Source organism: Narcine bancroftii, chromosome 2, assembly GCF_036971445.1.
Source record: "Narcine bancroftii isolate sNarBan1 chromosome 2, sNarBan1.hap1, whole genome shotgun sequence".
NCBI classification, from domain to species: Eukaryota; Metazoa; Chordata; class Chondrichthyes; order Torpediniformes; family Narcinidae; genus Narcine; species Narcine bancroftii.
Genome location: NC_091470.1, coordinates 23,977,313 through 23,995,709, shown reverse-complemented (window position 1 = coordinate 23,995,709; position 18,397 = coordinate 23,977,313). Strand labels below are relative to the sequence as shown.

General features: G+C 43.6%; 1 protein-coding gene across 2 annotated transcripts in view; it reads left to right on the top strand.

Moving 5' to 3' along the window:
• fbln5 (fibulin 5) overlaps window positions 1–18,397 on the top strand; it is a 98,767-nt gene that overhangs the window by 2,822 nt on the left and 77,548 nt on the right. The window lies entirely within an intron of this gene.

Sequence of the window (18,397 nt, the reverse complement as noted above, 5' to 3'; positions counted from 1 at the left end):
TAAAAACCCGACCTCTAAAAAAACGTACATATACAAAAGAGAAACAAATGTAAGCCAACTGTACAATACAAAATAAAAATTCAATAATAAATAATCCTTAAGTGAGTCTTTGAGTTTCTTGTTTGGGAGTCTGATGGTGCAGGGGTAGCAACATTTCCTAAACCATGTTGTAGGAGTCTTGTGGCATTTTTATCTCTTTCCTGATGGCAGCAGCAAGATCAGAGCATGTCCTGGGTAGTCTGGCTTCTTGATGATTGTTGCTTCTCTCCAACGGCAGCATTCCCTGTAGATTTTCTCGATGGTGGGGAGGGTTATGGCAGTGATTAACTGGGCTGTGTTCCTTACCTTTTTGCAGGGCTTTCAGCTCAGAGGCATTAGTGTTCCTCCCCACCCTCCACCTTCCACCTTACCAGGCCCTGATGCAGCTGGTCAGCACTCTTTCCGCCACATATCTGTAGAAATTTGCCAAGGTTTTTTTATTTTATACCAAACCTCCGCAAACTCCTGGGAAAGCAAGTTTTTCACGGTGACATTTTTGTGTTGGAACAGGAAATACCCTGCAAAAAAGTGACTCCCAGGAATTTAAATTTACTCACCCTTCCACCTCTAACCCCAATGATCACTGGTTTGTCCACCTCTGGTTTTTCATTCCTTAATTATCAGCTCATTGAGTGAAAAGCTATTAGTCCACAATTCAGTCAAGTTTCCAATCTCCCTCCTAACTGCAGACCCATCCCCTCCTTTTATACCACCCACTACCATGGTATTGTCAGCAAATTTGTCTTACTTAGCCAAACAGTCATAGGTGGAAAGTGAGTAGAGCAGGGGGCTAAGTACGAAGCTCTGTGGTCCTCCAGTACTGAAGTAGATTGTGGCAGAGATGTTCTTATCAATTCTCACTGGTGGTCTTGAGGGAAGGAAATCCAGGATCTAATTATACAGTGAAGTAATGAGGCCCAGGTCTTGGAGTTTGATGGTCAGTTTTGAGGGGATGTTGGTGTTGAATGCTGATCTGTAGTTGATAAAGAGTATCCTGATACGTGCGTCTTTGCTGTCCAGATGTTCCAGGGCTCTGCACAAAGCTAACGGGATGGCATCTGTTGCTGCAGTAGGCAAATTGGAACGGATCCATGTCGCTGCTCAGCCAGGAGCTGATATGCTTCAACACCCGCCTCTCAAAACACTTCAGTGATATGAGGGCCAGTGGTCAGTACCTGGTTGTTATTTTCTCATCTGTAGCCCCTGCACACCCAAGCCATTAATAAAAACACAAGACTAAACTGTGAAAGCTCTCATCCAACAAAAAAAACCTTTCATTACTAATCTGTTTCCTGTTTCTCATTCAGTTTATTGTACACCCTATATACAACCTTTTCATCCTTTCCCAGCCTTCTGTCTTGACAGCAAACCTACTTTGTGGCAAATGGTTTTTGGAAGTCCAATATAATCGTACCAACCATCAGATTTTGGTTCTGACAATTGCTCTAAAACAAAATAGAATCTTACTCACGGGGTGGCAGGTTTCTCTTTGCTTTGCATCTGGTCTAACGTTCATGATTTTCAGTTGTTGCCATGGTAGGGGTGTGGGGGTGGGGGGGGGGGGGTGTGAGAAGATCAGAGTTTGAGGAAAGGGTCAACATTTCAGGACCAAGATGAAAGGAAATCTCCACTCAAGTAGAGGTGAATCTTTTGAAATCTCAACCTAAAAATTTAAAAGACTGTGGTGGTTCAGTCATTCAGTGCATTTAAGGAAATGTTGGATAATAAAAAAAAATTAGGGAATAAAGGGATGTCGTGTAAATTCAGGACAGTGGCAGCAAGGTAAAAAAATCAGCCATGTTGGTTACAACAGGATTGCGGCAGGATGCAGAGTTGGATGGAAAAGTGGCAGATAGTGTGAGATGTGTTTTGAATGTCAAACCAGAAGGCTGAGTGCAAGGTTAAATGGTTGGAGAACAGAGGGACCTTGGGGTTAAAATCCATATCTTTCATTCCCGCGCAGGTTGGTAGCATAGTTAAGAAGGCTGATGGGACGCTGGGCTTCATTAGTCGGGGGATTGAGTTCAAGAGTCGAGAGGTTACGTTGCAACTCTACAAATATCTGGTGAGACCACACTGAGAGTATTGCATTCAGTTCTGGTCACTTCATTATTGGAAGGATGTGGAAGCTATGGAGAGGGTGCAGAGGAGATTAACAAGGAAGTTGCCTCGATTGGAAAATAAGTCTTGTGGGGCAAGGTTAGAAGAGCTAGGACTTTTCTCTTTGGAGCGAAGGAGGATGGAAGGTGATTTAATAGATATCTACAAGATTCTGAAAGGCATAGTTAGGGTGGACCAGCCAATGCTTTTTCCCCCCTCGGGCGGGAGTAGCAAACACCAGAGGACATCTGTGTTTATGTGTGGGTGCCTGGAATGTCTTGCCAGGGGTAGTGGTGAAGGCTGAAACAATAGGGACATTTAAAAAACTCAGACAGACACATGGATGAAAGAGGTCGGAAGGATTTAGTTTTTGTTTGGTAGGAATATATAGGTCGGCACAGCATCAAGTGCCTGAACTGTGCTGTAATGTTCATGCTCCATGATCTCATTGAATGACAAAGCAGGCATGAGGATTCAAGTGGCCTATTCCTGCTTCTATTGCTTATTCTCTTGGATTGTTGTGTACAGTTTTGGTCTCCTCAGCAAAAATATACAGCCACCCAGAGGGAGAGCAATGAAGACTTGTTCCTGGGAATGGCAGATTGGAGAGATTGAGTGATTACATTTTCCAAATGTTAGAATAATGGGAGATAATATCACTGAAAGCTATACAATTCTTCCAGGGCCTGACAGCTGGATGCAGAGAAGATGTTTCTTCTCTCTGAGGAAGAGTCTAGAATCAAGGGTCACCTTCTTAGAATAACGGATAGTCCATTTATGATTGAGGTGAGAAAAATATGATGTGGGGATGGAAAATCCATCTGATATCCAGCTCTTGCTCCCAATTCATAACTGTGGAGTTTGAGGAAATTAGACCTCAAAAGATGATGTACAATGAGAATAATTAATTGTCCGAGACAAGATGAGAGATTTTATAAAGTCAAAGTATGAATATTTATTCCAGTTTAAAAAAAATTTAAGCATTTAGACATACAGCACAGTAACAGGCCATTTTGGCCCTTCAACTCATGCTTCCCAATTACACCCAAATGAGTTACAAACCGGTATTTTTAAAGGGTGGGAGGAAACTGGAGCACCCGGAAGAATCCCACCCAGACACAGGGAGAATGTACAAACTCCTTACAGATGGCGCTGGATTCGAACCCTGGTTACCAGCACTGTAGCAGCGTTGTGCTAACCGCGACACTAACCGTGCCTCTCTTTCTTTGCTGTGCTGTGACCATGTCCACCACTCAGCACATCACCTGTTTAATGAGTTAGCTGGGGACCTATCACTAGCAGTGAATCAAGCTGGTCCAGGATTCCCTACTGTTTCAGGCATCCAGGCTCCAGTATAGCTCCATTATAATGTTTCAAGCAACTAAGTGAAATTCACGTGGCAGGTGGAGGGAGAAGATTAGGGAGGGAGCCTCTGAATCAATCACAATCTCCACATCCCTGTATCATTAGTGAGCCATGGCAGTGAGACTTAGTATTACAGTACGTACCAGAAAGCAGCAATAGAAATTAGCCCAGACAGTGTTATTAATAATTATTAATATTTTAAATACATCACATTATCTAATTTATCTACACTCAACCCCCAACTCTGCATGAATATACATGTGTGTTCATGCCTTTGTCACTACTAGCTCAGGCCTAATTCTTGAAAGCCAGTTCAAAGTTCATTTTCAGAAAATCCAATGTTAACACATAGGGTTTAGACTGTTTCGACATACAGGCTTTCAATGGGTGCAGAGGTTCACAAAGTAGGTGGGAAAGATCGGGATGACAAACTGTTTATTATCTCACGAAATCCTTAATCGAGGTGCTTCCAGAGAAATTTCCTTTTCTTTTAGCCAAGGTGGGGTTCAACAATTCCCTTCAGAAGTGACTTTTCCATGGCCACAATGGGATTCAACAGGTCCCCTTTCAAAGTGACCTTTCCTATTTTTTAGGGTCTTCATTTCCCTGTAACATGGAGAAATCTGACAAATTGTCTTTCATCACACGAAGCCACATTCAGCACAGTATCCCTTCCAAGGATGCTTCACCAAGTGCTGTCTCCTTCAAATGGCCACTACTCATTCCCCTATAACATAAGGAAATCAGACAGATTGTCTACAACTACACATGAGGCCACTTCAGTACTGTATTATTTCCAAGAGCTCTGCTCCATACCACTGGTTTTTTTTTTAAAAAGGTCCCGAGCAAACTGTACGCCTTGAATATATTGGTCACACGGACTCTGTACCTGGGTTATCCAAGGCATGTTCCTCTTCAGATGTATCTCATTTAGAAACGTGCTGTCCTCAGCCTGTCTGTCAACTCACAGTCAAACTCCAAAGCCTGCAGGGTTTTGTTAAATTTATTCTCAAAGTGAAAGACCACACAAATGGAAAATGAACTAAAAAAAAAAAATGGGAGCACGTAATACTTAGCACAAGTAGTTCCATGGGTTGATACCATGCAAGTTGGGAGCTAATGTTGGAACTATTCTGTGGATTGTCACCTTGTCTTGGTGGAGAAGCTTGTGTGGTCCTAATACCTGAGAGTGATGCCATCTGGAGCTATGCTCCTGGTAGGGTCACCCATGGTAGTGAAGTCCCTGACAAGAACCATCCAGCCAAGTCCTCAATGGTGGAACAGGCGGACGAAGTTACTCTGAACTCAATGGCGCTGAAGGCAGACGAAGACTGCAACAAATCCATCGGCTCCAAATCATCGTGCCTTTGGAGCGAGTTGGTTGATTTGTGAAGTACTGTGTGCTTCTTGGAGTCCACCATCAAATACACGTTAAACAAATATACACACACAGGCGTCTTCACTCAGTGGATCAACTGAACGAAGGCCATCATCCTCAACCTCAAGAGAGCCATAACTGTTCTGGTGTTGCTCCCTTTACCTCTTAAACCAATGGACCCCTTCTTTCAAACCAGAGTTATTCAGGAGACCAATGCATTTCTGAACACTCTCTCAGACCAAACCTATTTGCACAATCCTCACCCTTGACCCAGTTGGGCCATGATTCTTGTATGCTTTGTTTTCTGTGGGTATGGACAAGGTACAGTGTGGTGTGGAGTATGCAGTAGTTATTGCTGTTCTCCCAGCAGCTGCCCTGAGGGGTGTTGCAAGATGGATCATTGGGCTGACACATGATATTGGCTTTGTGAGAAGTGCTTGGAACCTGGCCCCAAAATTAGTTAGACCACTGCCACTAATCATAGCCCACTTGGATGCCCGGTGGTACAGAGAACTCTACCATACAGAACAGGCGCATTGGCCCACAATGTGCCAACCTAATAACCTTATCTAACAACTGCCTAGAATTTTCTTTCTTCATAATTCTCCATTTTCTCAGTTCCATGCATCTTTCTAATAGTCTCTTAGTAGAAGAAAAAGAAGAAGAAAAAAGTATAAACACAATGCTGGAGACTCCCAGGAGGTCAAACATCATACTTTACAGAGCAAAGATATATAACCAGCATTTTGCGCATGAGTCCATCATCAAGGATCTCTTAGAAGATCTTCTTGTACCAGACTCCACCACGGTTGCTGGCAGCGTATTCCATGCGTTAAACTTTACACCATCCGTGTGGAAAAATCACCAGTTACATTCCACCCCCTCTCTCCTGTACTTACTTCCAACCATCTTAAAACTATACCCCCCACTCCCGGCATTAACCATTTCAGCCTCTGCCATCCACACAATCAACGCCTCATCATTTTGTACTGTCGCGTCACCCCACATCCTCTGTCTCCCCAAGGAGAAAAGACAAAGTTCACTCAACCTATACAAGGCATGCTCTCCAATCGACCTCTGCACCCTGCCTACAGCATCCACATCCTCCCTGTAGTGAGCAGACCAGATCTGAGCACATGTAAAACCCTTCGCATTCATGAAGGTTCAAGAATTGCATACACATGAATGACAACCTGTTTTTACAAGGAAGCGCAGAGTCTGCTAATCTCCCCTTCCTTCTCGACAGCATCTTCGGATCCATGAGGAAATGCAGTTCATTGTGAAGCAGGAATTCAGAGCGAATTCTGATCATTCTGATCAGAGCATTTCTCTGATCCTCTGCTTCTCCCAACTCCCAGAAGCAGGGCATGATTTCCTCTTATCCTTGCTTTCTTTCTCCACCAGCATTTACATCCTCCACAAGGCCATCATCAGACCCATTTTTTCCACTCCATGGAACATTATAGCACAAAAAAATGACCTTCATTCCTTCTAGTTTGTGCCAAACATTATTCTGCCCAGTCCCACTTACCTGCGCACAGTCCATAGCCCTCCCATCCTGTCTAACTTTTTCTTCAATGTTAAAATTGAGCCAACATTCACTACTTTACTGTCAGCTCGTTTCACGCTCCCACGACTCTCTCTGTGAAGAAGCTCCCCCTAAACCTTTCCCCTTTCACCCATGTCCTCTGGTTTATATCTCAATGGGAAAAATGCCTATTTGCATTTACTCAATCTATACCCCTCATAATTTTGTATATCACTATCGAATCTCCCCTCATTCTTCGATGCTCCAGGAATAAGGTCCCAACCTGTTTACCCTTTCTCTGTAACTCAGTTCCCAGCAACATCCTAGTAAATCTTCTCTGTGCTTTTTCAGTTTCATTGATATCTTTCCTGTCATTAGGTAACCAAAACTGCACAAAATACCCCAGATTTGACCTACCAATGTCTTCTACAACTTTACCATAACATCCCAACTCCTCTACTCAATACTTTGATTTATGAAGGACAATAGGCCAAAGGCTCTCCTCTCCTTTCATCATTCCAAGGCAATTCTCCCATCAATCAACCTGTATGTGCTTTTGTTGCTGAGTATTTCCAACATTTTTGTATATTCTGGTCTCTCTTACCATAGCTGATATAACCATACAACCACACAGCACAGAACAGGCCAGTTCGGCCCTACTAGTCCATGCCATAGCAAATCCCCACCCTTCTAGTCCCACTGACCAGCACGTGGTCCATACCCCTCTCCTCTCCATGTAACTATCCAGTCTTTCCTTAAATGTAACCAATGATCCCGCCTCAACCACGTCTGCCAGAAGCTCATTCCACATCCCTACCACCCTTTGCGGAAAGAAATTTCCCCTCATGAAGAATTTTCCCCCTTCAATCTTAAACCATGCCCTCTAGTTTGAATCTCCCCCACTCTTAATTGAAAAAGCCTATCCACATTTACTCTGTCTGTCCCTTTTAAAATCTTAAACACCTCTATCAAGTCCCCCCTCAATCTTCTACGCTCCAGAGAAAAAAGCCCCAGTCTGCACAACCTGTCCCTGTAACTCAAATCTAAATTGTATAACTGTTAACATGCCAATGGTGTCGGATAGTAATTCCAAAAGTGGATGCTGCTGACCCTCTGTTGGTGGTGGAAAGATCCAAGGGGGTGATGAAGGAAAAGGGGGTGTACATGGGGCAGTGAGGGAAAGGGGGCATTCAGAATCTTCAGTCTTGTTATTATTCACACTTTTGTAAGTTTAACGAAGAAGCCAGTGCAGTAATTTTCTGGCCAGATTCAGGTTGGCAGTAGTGAGCAACAAACAGCGACAAGGCATTTTCGCGAGAGCTGGTTTTGGTGGCTGCCATGTACTGGCCTCATATTCCTCCCCCCCCCAGCACTGCTGCCAACCTCCCCCCTTCTCAGCCCTGCCACCGCCAACTCCCCCCTTCTCAGCACTGCCGCCGCCAACCTCCCCCCTTCTCAGCCCTGCCGCCGCCAACCTCCCCCCTTCTCAGCCCTGCCGCCGCCGCCAACCTCCCCCCTTCTCAGCACTGCTGCCGCCAACCTCCCCCCTTCTCAGCACTGCTGCCGCCAACCTCCCCCCTTCTCAGCCCTGCCGCCGCCAACCTCCCCCCTTCTCAGCACTGCCGTCACCAACCTCCCCTTCTCAGCCCTGCCGCCGCCAACCTCCACCTTCTCAGCCCTGCCGCCGCCAACCTCCCCCCTTCTCAGCCCTGCCGCCGCCAACCTTCCCCCTTCTCAGCACTGCCGCCGCCAACCTCTCCCCTTCTCAGCACTGCCGCCGCCAACCTCCCCCCTTCTCAGCCCTGCTGCCGCCAACCTCCCCCCTTCTCAGCACTGCCGCCGCCAACCTCCCCCCTTCTCAGCCCTGCTGCTGCCAACCTTCCCCCTTCTCAGCACTGCCGCCGCCAACCTCCCCCCTTCTCAGCACTGCCGCCGCCAACCTCCCCCCTTCTCAGCCCTGCTGCCGCCAACCTCCCCCCTTCTCACCACTGCCGCCGCCAACCTCCCCCCTTCTCAGCCCTGCTGCCGCCAACCTCCCCCCTTCTCAGCCCTGCTGCCGCCAACCTCCCCCCTTCTCAGCACTGCCGCACCAATGCCATTGTATTAGGAGAGATGGTGCTCAGGATGTGGCCTTGAGGCCAAGTGAGCTGTAGGCCTTAAAAATGTTTGGGAACCCTGGTGTAGATGCATCAAAGGGTTTATTTAGGTGAAATGCTGTCTCCTCCTAAATTGTTTCTACCTGCCATCCAGATTGTACCTTCTTACCTTGACTCGGTCGTCCCCTTCAACTGAAAGAGCCTCACCTTTTGTTGTTAAATGCAGTTGATTATCCAGGGAGGAGTGGGCAGGACATTCCCCAGTCAGTAAACCTCCCCCCCCCCCCCCCCTTGGGATTGCAAATCACTAGCAAGAATTGTCAATTTTTAAGCTAAAATACACACATAAAAAGCTCCTCCAACTCCCCAGGAACTAATATTGGGGATTTCAATCATAGAATCAAAGCAAATTTAAGAATGAGAACAGGCCATTTAGTTAATCACAGAAGAGTGACTAACTAATCTGAACTGCTGCATGACATAGTCCTTTAAGTACATGCAAGACCATAAAACACAAAAGTGTAAATAGGCCATTCAGCCCATCGCGTTAGCTTCACAATTCAATCATGAGATGATCCATTTTTCCACTCAGCCCCACTGCCCGGCCTCTCCCCATAACCTCTGATGCCCTGGCCAAATGAAAAACCTATCAATCTCTGCCCTAAATACACACAATGACCTAGTGCCCACAGCCACCTGTGGCCACAAATCCCACAGTTTCACCACACTCTGGCCGAAGATGTTCCTTTGCATCTCTGTTCCAAGTACCACATGGTTCAATCCCGAAGTTGTGCTCTCTCGTCCTGGACCAGTGGCTCTCAAACTTGCTTTTCCGACTCGTATTCCACCTTAAGTAGTCCTTCACTAACCACAGAGCTCCAATGCCACTATCCTAGACTTTCCTACCATTGGAAGAAACAACCTTTCTACTTCTACTCTGTCCATGCCATTCAACATTCAAAATGCTTCAATGAGATTCTTCCACCACCCCCCCCACCAACCCCAACCCCCAGTTTCTTAAATTCCAATAAAGTACAGGCCAAGAGACATCAAACGTTCCTCATATAATAATCCTTTCATTCCTGGAAACATCCTTCTGAACCTCCCCAACGTTAGCACATCCTTTCTTAAATGAGGATTTATCACACGAGCCCCCTTTTTCATCTATTGTTTCCACATATACTTCCTGCTGCCTTGGAAAAGCAGCCAAAATATTAAAAGGTGCATCACACCCACACTGGTCTCTGTGTAAAAGAAAATAGCTGAGCTCTGACATCTCCCAAAAACTTCCCACCGCTCATCTTAAACAGATACCCTCCCTTCTACAGTTGCAATGCTATCCCTGATTTACAATACCCTTTTATCTCCCTCCCGATTCCTTTTGAAACAATCCTACACTCTGTAATTGTGCTCTTGACACAGCTGTATGAGTGTGAGAGACAATGTGTCAGTCTAGTCGCAGAAGAACCCTTCACACCCAACTAGGTACTTTGCAACAAATAAACTGAACCATGGGCCTCTTCGGCCAAATGACTCGTTTCTGTACTTTAAAAAAAAATTAATACCTGTACTCTACTTTGGAATACAACAAGAGCAGACCGCTTGATTGTCAGTGAGGGCTGCATGTAGATTTTAACAAGGTTTTTGACAAATTCCCAAATGGCAGGAGGTCAAAAAAGTAAAAACCCACTGGATCCAAAGGCTGGTGCCAAATTGGTTCAGGAAATAAATAGATAATGTTAATGAGGTCATTGTCAAACACACGCAATGTTCATGTGCAACAAAATTCTTACTTGATCCAGCCAAACAGGTGATTTTGTAAGAAAGAACCCTATGAGAATATTATACATTAAATTAGCCCAGCACAGAAAGGGATAATGTATATAAAAGGAAGGTACTTAATAAATATTCACAGTTATGTTTGGTGCAAGAAAAAGTGGCTGTTTCAATAGTACAAGTAGGTATTTTTGTGGTGCCAGAGAGATTTCTGATTAGGGTACCCCTCAGTGTAGATAAATGGCAAAAATAATCAAAGATGGGTTGGTGAGCCTGTCAGAGATGGTACCTGACGGCAGGGGAATGGGACTGATGGGATTATTCTTCTGGGTGCTGGCACGAAGCCAAAGGACTCCTGCTAAGTCAGAAGACTCCTTCGGAATGAGAATGAGGAGGACATAATGTTAATGTGAGTATAATCAGGAATATCTTAGCCAAAGGATTTAAAAAACATGGAACTTCTTTCCCTCTAAAACTAGGGAGGTAGGTCCTGAGGATGGTGAGCCAATTGCAGCCTCCAAGAATGACACTAAAAGATTAATTTCCTGCAACATTGTGGGCCCTATTAAATCCTGTGAAAATACAGACCTTAAGAAGAGGAAAGGGAATTGAATGAAAAACTGCCTAAGATCAGGACCAATATTTAGAGTCAAAGGATCATCAAATCATTATAGATCAGTGGTTTTCAAACATTTTCTTTCCACTCATCCCTACGCCATTGGTGCTCTGTGATTAGTAAGGGATTGCTTAAAGTGGGATGTGGGTGGGAAAGGAAGGTTGAGAATCCCTGCTCCAGACCCAATTGTTAATGAAATATTTTACTTGAGAAAAATTGCCTTTAGCCCATTTCCTTTGGAGTTCTGAAACCATGCACATAACAAGTCAATTAAGTATGATTAAAGCAGTAATTTTCAAATGTTTTCTTTCCACTCACATACCACCTTAAGCAATCTTATATTAATCACAGAGCACCTATGGCATGGGGGTTACTTAAGGTGGTATGTGAGTGGAAAGAAAAAGTTTGACAACCACAGTTCTAGATCATGGAGTCCAAATTGGCTTTACAAAGTCCATATAGACAAATAGAAGTGATGAAATGGTGCATTGGACATGAACTGCAAGGGCATTGTCAGGTAATAGGGAGACTGATTAGAGAAGGTAAAGGTGGGTGAAATCCATAGTGAGCCTGGATTCCCTGAAAGTGGTAGATAGGGTCATAAAGAAAGCTTTTGGCATATTGGCCTTCATACACCAAAGTAATGAGTATAACAGTATGTAGAAAAAACCTAATTAGTTGTAAATTTCCTACTCACTGCTGCACGCACTGTGTGGAGCTCCAGTCGATAGTACCATTTCCCTTGACTGCTGAGTTGAAGTGAATTAATATCACCCAGTGTCACACGTTCCCTGCATCACTTGATCTCTTTCACCCAATTCCTGTTGAAATCCTACTGCCTGCGTCACCTGACTCCAATTGCAAGGTGCAGCCTTCAGATAAAATCCCTGTTGAAGTCTGCTAGAAGTACACATGGAGAATATTTACGTATCGCACTGCAATCACAGTGTTGGCAGACTTTTGTGTTTAAATCTACTTACAGGAATGGGGATGTTATGGTAAAATGAGACAAGATATTGTTGAGGCCTAATTTAGAGAATTGTGCAAAATTTTGGTCACCAGGCTACAGGAAAGATACAAGATTGAAAGAGTGCAAATATGATTAACAAGGAAGTTGCTGGGACTTGAGGAACTGAATTGAAGGGAAAGGTTAACAGGTTGTGACAATTCCCTGGAAGGTTGAAGAATAAGGGGAGATTTGATAGTTATACGAAATGATGAGGGTGTAAGGGTAGAGCAAGTAGAAGCAGGCATTTTCCACTGAAGTTGGGTGAGACAAGAACTAGAGGACATGGATTAAGGGTGAAAGGGGTAATGTTTAAAGGGATCATTAATGATTATTAGTGTGGAACGAGCTGCCAGCTGAAGTGGTGAATGCATGCTCAATTTTGACATCTAAGAAAAACAAGTGGGACATGCATGGAAAGGACATGGAAGGTTATTGTCCAGGTGCAGTTCAATAGGACCGGACAGAATAATAGTTCAGCATACACTAGATGGGCTGAAGGGCTTATTTCTACAGAAATAACCTTCCATGTCCTTTCCCTCACTTGGCCTTGACTTCCTTGGGCAGTTTTGATAAGATTGTGTCAAGAATAAGATAGGCTAGTATGATGATGTATTATTTCTACAGAAATAACCTTCCATGTCCTTTCCCTCACTTGGCCTTGACTTCCTTGGGCAGTTTTGATAAGATTGTGTCAAGAATAAGATAGGCTAGTATGATGATGTATTATTCAGAAACACATAGATTTAAATTAAAAAAAACACGTAGACTCCAGCATTCTGCTAGCCACTGCCAACCTCCTCTGTCCACATGTTTATTTACGTCTCTGTGGGAGAGAAAAGATTTAAGAAATTTTATTAAATTACCCGTGGAAGCACTTTAGACTAAATTACTGGAGCTAAACAGTTACAGCTGCCTCCTCATGGGACTCGACATAAAATCTGGAATATTCAAACCCGTCAACACAATTATCTTATGTTTCTTTCCATTTCATTATTCAATTTCAATTTTTCCAAATGATCCATTTTCAATAAACTTCGATACGACCAGCAATACAAGCAGTGGAGTCTACCTGTTCCTGTCATTATTTCGATCATTGTTGATCCTCTTGGCTGAATTTTAGTGTGGACTAATGTTCTTGGGTTTAAACGTCAGTGTCCCACAGCACCATGATTTACCTCAGCACATTAATTTGTGGAATGGACACATTTTACTCAGTTTCGTGTGAGATTTTTTGTCTTCACAGTAGAAGAAATGGAAATGACCAGTGTGTTTCTTTCTTTGATTCTACAATCAAAGGGGAAAAAGTTAGGAAGGAAAAAAAAATTCTGGAGACGCTTAACTAGGTCAGGCAGCACTCATGAAGAGAGATCTAGAGTAAATATTTCAGGTCAATTTTTCATCCAGATTCAAAGATGAAGTTGTTAAATCATTAAATCAGGTAATATGGTTTAGTGGTTCCATTTCCTTTTCCAAGGTCTGCCTGAGATTTAGGCACACATTTCAGGGTGTGCTACATTGTCATTGAACCATTCCCCCCCACCCCCACTCACATTAAGCAATCCCTTACTAACTATAGAGTTTGGCGGGCAGCAACCTCCTTTGAAGAAGACCGCAGAGCCCACCTCACTGACAAAAGGCAAAGGAGGAAAAACCCAACACCCAACCCCAACCCACCAATTTTCCCTTGCAACCGCTGCAATCGTGTCTGCCTGTCCCGCATCGGACTTGTCAGCCACAAACGAGCCTGCAGCTGACGTGGACTTTTTACCCCCTCCATAAATCTTCGTCCGCGAAGCCAAGCCAAAGAAAGATAGAGTACCTAATGGAAAGAATGTCGTGGTGCTCTGTGATTAGTTAGGGTCTAAGTGGAAAGAAAAAAGTTAAGAACCATTGAACTAGATGCAAAGTGCTTATGCTACTTACAGGGGCCCTATGATAGAATTTTCACATTGGACAAATAAAAGATATTCCTAGAATTCAAGAGTCCCAGGACTAGCGGAGGTGGATTGAACATTCTCAGGATAAATGAAAAAAGGGTTTTTTTTTTAATGCAGAGAAGGGAAAATTAGATTAGAACATTCCAGCACAGAAACAGATTATATATTTTCTCTGCCAAGTATACTTGAATATCGTCAGGAACACAATTTTTAATCTCCTCAATCAGAATGATTTCCCTCAATAAATCAGTTATTTTCTACTGACCTGCACCCAGCCCATAGCCCTCCATTACCCTTCCCATCCATGCACCTGTTCAAATTTTTCTTAAATGATAAAATTGAGCCTGCAGTCACCACTCTAGTTGGCAGTTTGTTTCACACTCCCACTATTCCCTGTCCACTTAAACCTTTCCCCCTTATTTCATGTCCTCTGGTTTGTATCTCACCTAATCTCTGTGGAATTTACTCTATCTATTGTTACAGAATTAGACTATTATTAATCTTTAAGTTGGGGCGGCGCACATCCTCATGGCTTGTATTGCCACGTGGCGGGGCAGCCATGGGGAAATGGCGTCGTCAGAGGTTTCTCTCTGACTCCAGCATTCCTTCCAGCCTGCGCACCCTGGGCAGCGATTATGACGTCACGCTGCACCAGGGGACTGAGCTCATGCTCCCCTTAAAGGGACGCGCTGAATTGAATAAAAACAGTTGTTAACGACCTTCGGTGTGGCAGCAGTGATTTCCTTCAGCTCCTGCAAGTGCCACAGTGCTGACTCCAAAAGGCCCAGATGGCTATCTGGGCCCAGTGAACAAAGGACACAGCCGAGGTGAACGTAGTAGCCATCAAATTTCCGCCCCCCCTTCTGGCCCCATCACCCGCGGACATGGTTCAGGCAGGCAGAGGGACAATTCCACCTCTGCAACATCTCAGCTGACGCCACAAAATTTTACCACATCATGGGCGTGCTGGACCAGGACACGACGGAGAGGGTGGACGACATCATTCACCGGCCACCAGCAGTGGGCAAGTATACTGCCCTCAAAAATCTACTCCTGAGGAAGTTTGGCCTCACTCCCCAGCAGCATGCTTCCAGGCTCTTACACCTGGATGGGTTGGGGGATCGCAGCCCCTCAGCCCTCATGGATGAAATGCTGGCCCTGGCGGACCTTCGGTGTGGCAGCAGTGATTTCCTTCAGCTCCTGCAAGGGCCACAAAGTTATAATATATTTTAGATAGGTACCTTGTGGGTTGGAAACAGGGGGGAAAAACACACACAAAGACACTTACACACAGATAACACATACTGGACACTGTCTGAAACTGGAGAGCCATAAAACTCAAGTTGATTGTTCCATTGAAATACTGAAGACAAACCTTTACTCAGAAAGACATCTGGACAAATAAAACCATTTGGTTCATGAAGTGGTTTCTGGATAACTTAAATTATCCTCTTTTTTGTGAGAAATGCCATATTTTTGAAGCCTCTCTGATTCATATGTTCTGGGAATGCCGAAATTTGGAGAGATTCTGGAAAGAGATTTTTCAAACTTATCAACAAATTTTTAAATCAACTTGAAACCCTGTCCATTAATTGCTCTGTTTGTTTTCTTTCCCCCTTGCAACTCTGATGAACTTCTCTCGGCATCTCAAGGAAGGGTTCAGCCTTTACTACCTTGATAGCCAGACGAGCTATTTTATTGAAATGGAAAGGAGATTCATCTTCTACTCATTCACAGTGGCTATGTGAAGTAATGTCCTATTTAAGCTTAGAGAAAATCAAGTAGAATATTAAAGATAGAAAGTTTCAATTTATGAAGCTATGGGGACCATTCTTAGAATTTCTTTTGTCATTGGAAAAGTCAATAAGTATTATATGTTCCGGGGGTCACCAGTGATTCCGCATCATTGATACCTTCATCATCCAAAAAAGGTTACCTTGATTAGAGGGAAGGGATAAGATTAGTTTTAGTTCTTTATGCTTTTTTTCCTTTTGTAATCCTTATGATTTTAATATAACAGCCCAATAGTGAGTCTGACATAGTTGCATTCATTATGTTTATTACTAGATGGTGTTATTACAATTAACATTCCACATTTTACTACTTATTTTTTTCCTCTCACTTTGGTATGTATTTGCTTGTATACAACTTCATTCAGAGCCAGTAGTGATGTCATGTGATTATGACATTTCGAGAAAACATCTTTAATGTGAATCACCAGTTTTCATCTGAAGTCAGAAGTGCAGTGACATTCTGTGAGTTGGACAGCTGTTGTATTCTCCTTTTCAGGGGAAGAGGACAGAATTAAAGTGATCTCAGAAGAAAATTATCACCTCGGCTGCCTCTTTGACAAGAGAGGGCAGTGCTACTGTGGCCATTGTAAATGGTCACTTTTGACTAAAAGAAAGCAAGATCTTTCTTGCATGTGGATCATAACCATTTTTAATAGTTACTTCGTTTAACCCTTGCCCGGATTTAGTGAAAACATTGTGGAAATCACACATTCCATAACCTCCATGCAAGAGGGGAATTGTGAGAAAAAAATCATTTGTATGAAGAAACATTTCTCTGAAAGCAACTCCACAATAATTAATGAGTTTTGAGAAGTCTGATGACCAGGTGTCTCAAAATACTTAATATTTACTTCTGAACATCAAACTAAAGATTCAGCACAAGATGTTTAAGACTGAACTTTGAATTTGAATCATCTCTTCTGAGTTATGCCTGAGCTGCAATGGTTCGGGATCTGCGACACACACAGCCCCACCCCACCCCAAATTTTTGGGGGGGGGGGGTTACGTTTAGAGCCAAGTAAGATTTTATGTTATTAAAAAATTGTTTTGAAGATATTGTCTTGGTGAATTTATTTTGCTGCTGGTCTAGGTTGTAACACCAAGATATATGGTAACCTCTCCACATGGTAATATAATTATACAGGCAGAGAAATTGCATGTGCAGTTTAATCCAGACATGTGCAAGGTGTTGCACTTTGGAAGGCCAAATGTAAGGGAGAGGTTTTCAGTGAATGGTAGGATTCTTAAAATCATTAATGTGTGGAGGGATCTGGGAGTCCAAATCCATAACATCTTGAAAGTGGCCAGGCAAGCCAATAGGGTGATCAAGAAGTTATATGGCATTTAGTGCAAGAGTAAAGGAGTCACGTTGCAGCTACATAAAAACTTTGGGGTGGCTGCACAGAGTATTGTGTGAAATTCTGGGTGCCCCATTGCAGGAAAATGTGCAGAAGAGGTTGACTGAGAGTTTGGACTTGGGATGTGTTCTCCGGAGTGTCAAACACTGAGGGGAGGTCTGATGGAAGTTTATAAAATTATGAGAGGTTATAGATAGGGTAGACAGTCAATCTTTATCCCCAATGCAAAAGTTTCACTCACTAGAGACCATGTGATTAAGGTGGGGGGGGGGAGGTTTAATGTAAATGTTTGTAATTGGAATGGGGTGTAGGGTAGTGGTGGAAGTACATATTAATGTTTCAGGGACTTCTTGATGGACACAAATCTGCAGGGAATAGAGGGATATGTGTCATGTGCAGGAAGCTGGAATTTAGTCTAATTTGGGCACCATGTTGATGCAGACATTGTGGGTAAAGGGCCTGTTCCACCACTTGAACTTAAAACAGTAATGTTCTCACTTGGAACAAACTGCTAATGGGTGGTGGGTATGAGACCATTAGGTTTCCTGGACAAAACTGGATGAGCAAACCTTCAGGGATTGAAGGTTCCACATATAGCTGCCAGGCAACTGTCAGACTGAAAGGACCCAAGACCCATCACCAAATGTGGAGGAGATGCAATTTCATTATTGATTATATGCACATCAAATGGCTGCTTTGCTATTGACATTGCTCCAGAAGCTGTCCTGGTGAGAGATGTTATAAATGGTGGTGTTTCAATGACCTTTTAAAACAAAATATTCATGGCTCTTTGGAGGACCTATGGGCAGAGGCAGAGGTGTGAAGAATGATTTTTCTGGTTGGGGTAGAGAGAGTAGGAAGCGTACCTGAAATCTGCAGCGAGATCCATCTTGGTCCTCTCAGATTCCCCTGCACTGGTTAATTTGCGCTGCAGCAAGTAAGAATTTCAGTGCATATGTGCATTGTACAGCGCATTTATGCCAATAAATGCGCTATCAATGTCAATATTCTCAGAACTTCAGCAGTAGTCCTGCTGTCTGGACAACACACCTCCTGGTTACTGCTCTATCATTTGAATACACTGCACAAAAAAAATGCCCTTTCATGATTTGGCCCCGCTGATAAAGAATTGAAAAGCCATTGAGGGTGGGAACTGGAGGTGTTCGGGGGAACTTTGGAAGGTTTTAGAGTGAATGCACCACAATGGACTGAGAACTTCCTGAAATTCCCTCCCTAAATCCATCTAAAATGTGGCTTTAATGATCTTATAGAATTGGTAATAAACACAGAAATGCTGGAGGAACTCTGGTCTTGCAGCGTCCACAGGAGGTAAAGATTTATAACTGACGTTTTAATAAGGTGATTGACAACGCTCCCTTGAAGGATTTTGATATAATTAACC